This window comes from Hylobates moloch, unplaced genomic scaffold (assembly GCF_009828535.3).
Source record: "Hylobates moloch isolate HMO894 unplaced genomic scaffold, HMol_V3 SCAFFOLD_15, whole genome shotgun sequence".
NCBI lineage: Eukaryota > Metazoa > Chordata > Mammalia > Primates > Hylobatidae > Hylobates > Hylobates moloch.
In genome coordinates, this window is record NW_026652290.1 from 31,993,899 (window position 1) to 32,003,034 (window position 9,136).

The window sequence follows — 9,136 nt, forward strand, 5'->3', positions numbered from 1 at the left end:
TGTCTTAATCATTATTTCACTGCATGGTAATTAGGGACAAATAGTAAACATTTACATAAATAACTGTATTTAGTGTTACTTTATAAAACCAAACCAAGATTTTATATTTTTTTCTCCTCTTTGTTAGCTGCCAGTATGTATAAATGGCATTAAGAATGATAATATTTCTGGGTTCACTTAAAGCTCACATTACACATACACAAAACATGTGTTCCCATCTTTATACAAACTCACACATACAGAGCTACATTAAAAGCAACTAATAGGCCAGGCACGGTGGCTCAGACCTGTAATCCCAGCACTTTGGGAGGCCAAAGTGGGAAGACCACTTGAGTTCAGGAGTTCAAGACCAGCCTAGGCAACATAGTGAGACCTCATCTCTACAAAAAAAAAATAAAAAATAAAAAAATGAGCTGGACATGGTAGTACACACCTGGAGTCCCAGCTACTTGGGAGGCTTGAGGTGGGAGGATCACTTGAGCCTGGGAGATGAAGGCTGCAGTGAGCCATAATTACACCACTGCACCCCAACCTGGGTGACAGAGTGATAAATTTAAGTGATAAAGATAAATTTTTAAAAATGTTAAAAAAATATAAAAGAGAATTTTAAAAGAACAACTAATATATCCAAGCATGGATGCAATATATATTTAGTTGGAAAATCAAGGTTAAAATCAAGGGATCTTGGAATTAGGTGTGGTAGATTTGGGTAAGGAGTAGTCTAAGATGACCCTGTTTCTTGGTACTGGAGACTGGATGAGTGGCAGCGTCTTAACCACATTTTTCGTAGAAATATGGAGGTCTTCATTCCAGGATGAATGATGAGTAAAATTTTAGGCATGTAATTTGAGCTACTAGAAGGACAGTCAATTGCAGATGTACAATGGGGAGATGATAACATATTTGGAACTCAGAAAAATAACTATATACAGATATGGAAGACATCAGTAGGTATGTAGTAGATAAAATCCTAAAAGTGATGTCAAAGAGAGAAGAGAAGTATATGGTGAACACTGTTGGTTATCCATGCAATTGCCATCTCTCCTTCTTCCTTACTGACAGAACCCTGATTTCATTGAGAAGTCAACATGCCCTTCCCCAGTGGATGAATCCAATTGGTTTAAGATTATGTTCATTCTATTCTTACATGACTAAGTCATGTTGACTTAATCCTATCAAATGAGATGTCGATCTGGAAACAACTTCTGGAAAAGATTTTCTACCTTGATAAAATAAAGAGCCATATAGATGGTCCTTTATCTTCCTTCTTCCTTGAATGAGATATGTTCTATGAGGAAGTGAAGCTCGGAACTGTGGTCAGCAACTTGCAACGACTGGGAAGTCAGAGCCACGCAATGAAGAATGCAGAATGGAAGGAGAAAAGGAGCCAGCATCTCTGACAACATTGTTACACCGAGAACCTACCTCCAGATTTTAAGAAAACAAGAAATGCTACTGTTATTAAGCCATTTTCACTGGGTTTGCTATGACTTGCAGTCAAATCTAGCTTAACTGATACAGAGCGCCACAGAGACCTGGTCTCTCGTTTGTCTCACCCTGTTCTTCCTAGCAGCCACGACTTTCCTAGGTTTCCTTACCCCAAGTCTGGCTAGAGCAAGACTAAGTAAGACTTGATGCCTTACTGTCCTTTGGTTTTAAGAAATATTAAAAAATTGTTTTAATATTAATATATTTTAAGAATTAAGGAAATACAAAACACTGAGCAAGCAACACAAATTCAAGAAATCTTAAAAAGTATAATAACTGCTCAGTCTCTGATTAACAGTGAAATATGGAATCATTGTAGAAATGGCCTTGGAGTGTTATTCTCCCAGGCCAGCTATCCTTATGGTCTGCCCCACCTCCCTCATCGCCTAAACAGTAAGAGAGTCACCATGGTGAGACTCTACAGTCTTAGCACAGAACTTGTTACAGTCTATTTCTTTTCTTAAGGTCCTATATATCAGGTTCCAAGTCAATGAGAGTAAAGCCAAATCCCTGCCTTTAAACCCAAGTGACAGAGGCAAAAAGCCAAAAGATATTTCCCTAACCTTCCTCCCACTGAGTAGACTCCTCTGACATTTAAAAACACCTACACTTGAAATTTGAGGGGTGATGGAATTGTTGAGATGGTAATAATTATTGTGGTGGATATAAAATATGCTCGTGTATCTATATCTCTGAATGACTGAATGATTTATAAGTTTAATGGTTATATACATTTCTGACTTTTAAAAATGAATGTATGATTATATGACAATATAATAATTTACAAAAAATTTATTATCTACAACACCTCATTGAACTACACATAAAATAGATTAAATTATACCTCAGTAACAAGGGATTTTTTTAATTTACAAGGAAAAAAAACCTTTATTCCATTTATTGCGTTATGTATCCAGAGTGGTCTTTTCTTTTTTTTTTTTGTACCCTCTCTCAACCCTAGGCATGAGATGTTCATTTATCCTAAAATGCTCTATAGGGTAATTTACCTTTCTTGTGGATACATTGTTTGCATTTCCCTGTCATTGGCTCTCACTGGCCAAGAACACCTTTGTTCCTTCTTCTCTAAAACTTACCCATTACCAATTTTTTTTTTTTTTATCAGAGTGGCTGACAGACAAACAAAGGGTATTATGCAACCTTATGAGCAAAGAGGCTAAGCTCTGGAGGGTAAACTGAGGTCTGGCTCAAAAGTATACATCCCTGGGCCTCACCTCTGGAGATTCAGTCAGTTTGGGTAGACCTTGAGCATCTTAATTTTTTTAAGCTCCAAAAGTAACTCTCATGTTTATCACTGGTTAAGAACCACTGCATGAAAAGAGTCCCAGATTAAGGATGGTTTTATTGTAGTGTTAATAATGGCTTCCCTTTGGGCAAGTCAATCCAGGCTTAGAAGAGATGAGAACACACAACTTCCAACAATTCAGTAGAGGCCTTCTCATAGCCACAGTGACACCGGCAGTCCTCATTTGGAAATAAGGTACTCAACAACACAAGTACCCCCATTTTATATACTCACTTATAGTTGCATAGAAGCTGAGGGGCCTGCCAAGCAGGTGCTTGCCTTTGGAATCACTCTTCCAAAAGGTCTGGAGTGCTTTGTCCAATTGAGAGAGGCCTGTGAAATAAGAAAAACATCAGTGGATGGTCCCTGTCTTATCTTCTCAACTCTCCGCACTCTAAAAAACGACTTTGGCTCCTAGCATGACAAGAGCCTTGATTTTCAGAGGAACACTCCCTTCTCATCTCCACCAAGAAGTAGAGTTAATTTCCTTCCACACAGCTCCTATTCACTATTTCATAGATGGTGAAGTCATTTCTTTGTCATGTAAGGAGAAATGCTGTTACTATTTTTTAAAACAGAAAGGAGAGAGTTTATGGAGACTACAGACAGGTATTCTTGATATGAATGTATCGCATCGATTTAGAAGATTATTCAACAGATGTTTTGTGCATATGTAGAATAAAATGCTGCAATCCCAAGGTCTCAGGCTGGGATCACTAAGAACAAGTCATGCTGCAGACCTCATTACCACTTTTGATGGGATTACCTGAGTGGCATTGGCAGGTATATCTCTATTGTGGTAGTGAGTGGACTGTGGCTTAATGTCATTAAGCATTTGGATCAGATAGATCATTCGTCTTGTTCTGACCCATACCAAAGGAGTTTTCTTGAAGTTGTTTTGTGTTTGTTTTTGTTTTTGTTTGTAGAGACAGGGTCTCACTATATTGCCCAGGCTGTTCTCAAACCCCTGTCGTCAAGCGACCCTCGCACCTTGACCTCTCAAAGTGCTGGAATTACAAGTGTGAGCCCCTGCACCTGGCCTTCACCAAAGGAAGTTCTTATTATAGATTTCCTGCATATTTGCCTACAGGAAGATGATGCACTGGCTAGAGGTATGAACGTCAGGTCTCTTCTACCATTCTAACCCTGTTATAAAGTAAAATTGGCGCTCCATCTTATAATTTAGTCTCCTTGAATTTAGAATACTGTAGAGTTTGGAATCAAGACTGGATTCAAATCTCATTTACTTTGTGATTTGGGCTAGTCTTTTAATCTCTCAATGTCAGTTTCCTTACTTGTAAAAATGGAGATAGTCATTACTATTAACACATCGAATATCTGTAATATCAAATGAGATAAAATACAGAAAGAGCTTAGCATAGCACCATGGATTTAGAGTGTTTGATTCATTCATTATTTTACTTAAAAGTAGCTATTATCACTTTTACTTAGTGAATGCATCCCTTAGAATCTAATCCACAATCACGATACCAATTAAATCAAGCTCCTGAATCCACACTGAGGATTGGCTCAAGCACTTCTCCCACCTGGGTGAAGGTAAATATTCTACAAACCATCAGGTAAAGTCACTTGACCAGCCAGTCAGCCATCTTTGGTGACTTCAACCCAGCCATACTTCTTTCTTTTCTGGGAGGGTTGGGAGTGTGGTTCATAGAGATGGGGTCTCTCTGTGTTTCCCAGGCTGGTCTCAAATGCCTGGCTTCAAGCAATCCTCCCACCTTGGCTTCCCAAAGTGCTGGAATTACAAGCATGAACCACTGTACCCAGCCTGTATTTTGATTTTTACCATTGCATTTAGCAAAGTCTCTGCTGATACTGTGGTAGACAAGGCAGAGACATATGGGCTATAAGAGCTAGTAGTATTATTGAATGGGCTTGTGGCTACTTATACATAGTGTGGTTACCGTATTGAAGGGATCTTTAAAAGGAGAAAGCCCTATTCGTTCAAAAGACATTAATTTAGTTTCTATTTGGTGCCAAGAACAATGAATATAGTGGCCTACCCTCAGTTTACAGACTAGCAGGGAGAAAGATAAGCAAATAATCAAGCTAATCACAATCCTTGAGAAAGGGATGTTTTGTCTGAGACTGAAGGATGATTAAGAGTCAACAAAGACACTAGCCTGGCCAACATGGTGAAACCCCGTCTCTACCAAAAATACAAAGAAAAAAATTAGCTGGGCATGGTGGCAGGTGCCTGTGATCCCAGCTACTTGGGAGGCTGAGGCACCGGAATCACTTGAAAAAAGGAGGTGGAAGTTGCAGTGAGCTGAGATCACACCACTGTATTCCAGCTGGGAAACAGAGTGAGGCTCCATCTCAAAAAAAAAGTAAATTTAAAAATGGGCAAAGACTCTGAATGGAGATATACAAATGGCCAGTAAACACATAAAAAGATGCTTAACATCATTAGTCATCAAGGAAATACAAATAAAAACCCCAATGTGATACCATTTCACAACCACTAGGATGGTTGTAATTTAAAAGATGGACAATAACAAGTGTTGTTCAGGATGTAAAGAAACTGGAACTTTCATACACTGCTGGTAGGAATGTAAAATGCTGCAGCTGCTTTGGAAAACAGTCTGGCAATTCCTCAAATGGTTAAAGATAGAATTATCGTATGACACAGTAATTCCTCTCATTAGGTATATACCCATGAGTGTTGAAAACATGTCTACATAAAAACTTATACATGAAAGTTCATAACAGCATTATTCATAATAGCCAAAAAGTGGAAAGAACCTAGATGTCCATCAACTGATGAATGGTAAATAAAATATTGTATATCCACACAATAGAATACCCAGTCATAAAAGAATGAAGTACTGACACATGATATGTGGATAAACCTTGAAAACAGCATATTAAGTGAAAGTGAAACTTAACCAATAGTCCCATAGACTGTTCTTTTGGATAAACATAGAAATTGACCCTTCTGGTCTTAAAGCTCAAAGCTTATATTTGTTTTGTTTGAGTTCCTTCCTGGGCAAAAGACCTTCAGGCCTCTCAAAAAAAGTATCAAAGAACTGAAACTTGCCAGATCACCACATCCAGGCAATGAGACTTGGGACCACTCATTCATCAGGATTGCTTCCTTGCCCCTCCCTGGTTCCTGTTTTCTTATGCATTGTTACATTTCTTCCCTGCTATGTAAACCCCTGGTTTTAGGTCAGGGAGATGGATTTGAGATTGAGCTCCCATCTCTTCAGCTGCAGCACCTGATTAAAGCCTTCTTCCTTGGCAATCCTTGTCATCCCACTGATTGGCTTTCTGTGCAGCGAGCAGCAGGACCTAGACCAAACCCATGATATTTTGGTAACAAAAGAATCCCATCAGAGACCACAAATTGCATAATTTCATATATACGAAATGTCCAGAAGGCAAATCTATAAAGATGGATAGTAGATTCATGGTTTCTAGGGGCTGAGAGGAAGGGAGAATGGGGAGTGACTGCTAATGAGTATAGGGTTTCTTTAGGGGGCGATGAAAATGTTAGAAAATTGAATTGTATGCTGTAAGTGGGAGAATTGTACGGTATGTGAATATCTCAATAAGGCTGCTAGAGTAAAAATAATAATAATCAACTAAGAGAAATGAGAAAGAAAGGTTGGATTCCCAGACAGAGAGGAGTATGGAAAGGAAAAAACAAAGTGTCTGGATAACACTGAGTAAAGGGAGAGTAGTGTGGGCTAAGGCTAAGGGAGGTGGCTAAGGCTGAGGGAGTAAAAGGCCAAGTACTGTAGGGGCTTATCGGTCATCAGCCTGAGAGCAACGGAAAACCGTTAAAGCCACCAGGATCGTCCTGGTGTGGTGGCTCACACCTGTAATCCCAACACTTTAGGAGATGGAGGCAGGTGGATCGCTTGAGCCACGAGTTCGAGACCAGCCTGGGGCAACATGGCAAAACCCCATCTCTACAAAAAATAAAAAAATTACCCAGATGGGTGACTGAGGTGGGAGGATTGCTTAAGCCAGAGAGGTGGGGGCTGCAGTGAGCTGAGATCATGCCACTGCGCTCCAGCTGGGCAATGGATCCAGATCCTTCTAAAAAAAAAAAAAAAACACCAGGATCATGGAGAGCTACAGTGGATACTTTGATGAATGAGTTAAGAATTTTATTTATTTATTTATTTATTTGGAGACAGGGTCTTGCTCTGCCTCCCATGCTGGAGTGTGGTGGCATGACCACAGTGCACTGCAGCCTTCAACTTTTGGGCTCAAGTGATCCTCCCACCTCAGCCTCCTGAGTAGAAGGGACTGCAGGTGTGTGCCACCATGCCTGGTTAATTTTTGTACTTTTTTTTTTTTTTTTTTTTAGAAACGAGGTCTTGCTATGTTGCCCAGTCTGGTCTCAAACTCCTAGGCTCAAGCAATCCTCCTGCCTCAGCTTCACAAAGTGCTGGGATTGATTACAGACATAAGCCACCATGTTTGGTAGAGTTGAGAATTTTTAAACCTGCCTAGCTATTTTCCCACATTTTGTGTCCTACAAAATAGACCTTCAAATACCCAAAGGATGGAAAAAAGGAGGCAGAACTGGCCTATGTTGCTCCAAAGGACTAGGACCAGTAAGCAAAGAAGCTCATTTGAGTTTAAGTTTCCTAATAAGCAGGGGTCTCCAATAACAGGACAGGTAAGGCAGCTCACCAACACCAGCAGTATTCCTGCAAAGGTGCAGTACCTACATGAGGTCTGTGGAATACTCCAGCACTGGGTGGGATATCAGGCAAGGTGACTTCTAAAACTGAGATGCATTCAACCACCTAGATTCTACAAAGACCAAAACAGAACCATCTTCACTTTTCTGTAACTGTTGGTGAAGGAGTCCCTTTCTCAGTCATTAACAAAAATAATGATCAGTTTTCCTATTTTAAACATTTAATACACTATTGAAAATATCAAAATGCATAAATCCAGAAACCCTGGCTCTCTTCCAAACTCCCTATTTACGGCCAAAGAGAAGGGCTGCTGCAGTGGCTTCATGCCCTGCTGAGTACCCAACTGGTGAGCTGAACCTGGCCAACAGGTGCCCAGATATGACTGCCCCTCTTCCCACTACCTCTCCAGCATCTATGAAGAGGAACCTTCATACACAAGGAGCCAAAGGCATTTTCCAGACCTCTTTAAGAAACTGGAGAATAGATGAAACAGGACAAACTTCAAAAGAAAAAAATTTTAGGATTAAAACAAGGGGAATGAAGTGTCTAGGGACTCAGGACAACTAGGCCTGCCATCCACTGTCCCTTTCTCCGTTAGCCTTATGGCCTTATAGTCAGCTGATGAGGTGAAATCGAAAATATACCTTGAACAAGAGATCACCCTGAGAGGAGTAAGGCAGTTTCTCAAAAAATTAAAAATAGAATTGCCAGTTGATCCAACAATACCACTTCGTGGTATATACCCAAAAGAATGAAAAGGAGAGTCCCAAAGAGTTATTTGCACATTCATGTTCATATTATTATTCATAATAGCCAAAAAGTGGAAGCAACTCAAGTGTCCGGAGAGGAATGGACCAAGAGGCAAAATGTGGCATGTCCACACAACGGAATGCTATTCCCCCTTAAAAGGAAAGGAAATTCTGACACATGCTACACATGGATGAACCTTGAAAACTTTATGCTAAGTGAAACAAGCCAGTCACAGAACAAATACTGCATGATTCTACTTATATGGCACTACAGTTGTCAAATCCATAGAGACAGAAACTAGAATGGTGATTGCCTGGGGCTGGGGGAGGGAGGAGTGCAGAGTCAGTGATGGGTACAGGGTTTCAGTTGGGGAAGATGAAAAAGTTTTGGAAAGGACGGTAGTGATGGTTGTGCCACAATGTGAGGGTACTTAATACCACTAAACTGCACATTTTTGAAAAAGTTAACACTTTAAAATGGTTAAAATGGTATATATGATGTTATGCATATTTTACCACAATTAAAGGAGCCACCCTGCAGTACTAAGAACTAGGAGCCTTTAGATGCATTAAGACCCATATGTTCTCTTTATAGTATTATTTTTTTCATAGCTCCTATGAGTCTGAGACTTTGAAAGGACAGAATCAGGTAGCGGCCCCAGCATCCTGGGAGGACCGCCCTGTCTCTCCGCCCAGGGACTCCCGGAGCGCCCAACCCCAGCTGGATTCAGCGTAACCGCCCCTCAACCGCCAGCCCGGCCGAGGCCCCCACGGAGGGCCCCATACCCACTCGGAGGCGCACTCAGAGGCGGGCGGCGCCGCGCGCCGAGGAAGCCGCCCTCAATGCCGAGGTAGCCGCCCTCAATGCCGAGGTGTGCTACACGTTCTTCCAATCAAAGGGCCCCAAGGTCAGG

The 9,136-nt window shown here is 40.8% G+C and overlaps 1 protein-coding gene across 3 annotated transcripts in view; it reads right to left on the reverse strand.

Moving 5' to 3' along the window:
• Positions 1 to 9,091, reverse strand: part of IL36G (interleukin 36 gamma) — a 218,476-nt gene extending 209,385 nt beyond the window's left edge. The window contains exons 1-2 of one of the 3 annotated variants that reach the window (XM_058428797.1): positions 9,013 to 9,091; positions 3,026 to 3,124 (exon numbers count right to left, since the gene is read on the reverse strand). The gene's annotated coding sequence lies outside the window, so the exon portion shown is untranslated. Of the gene's footprint in view, positions 1 to 3,025; positions 3,125 to 6,033; positions 6,087 to 8,738; positions 8,910 to 9,012 lie in introns of those variants that run through there. The other 2 variants (XM_058428795.1, XM_058428796.1) reach the window with 2 other exon arrangements.
• Between the last annotated feature and the right edge of the window lie 45 nt (positions 9,092 to 9,136).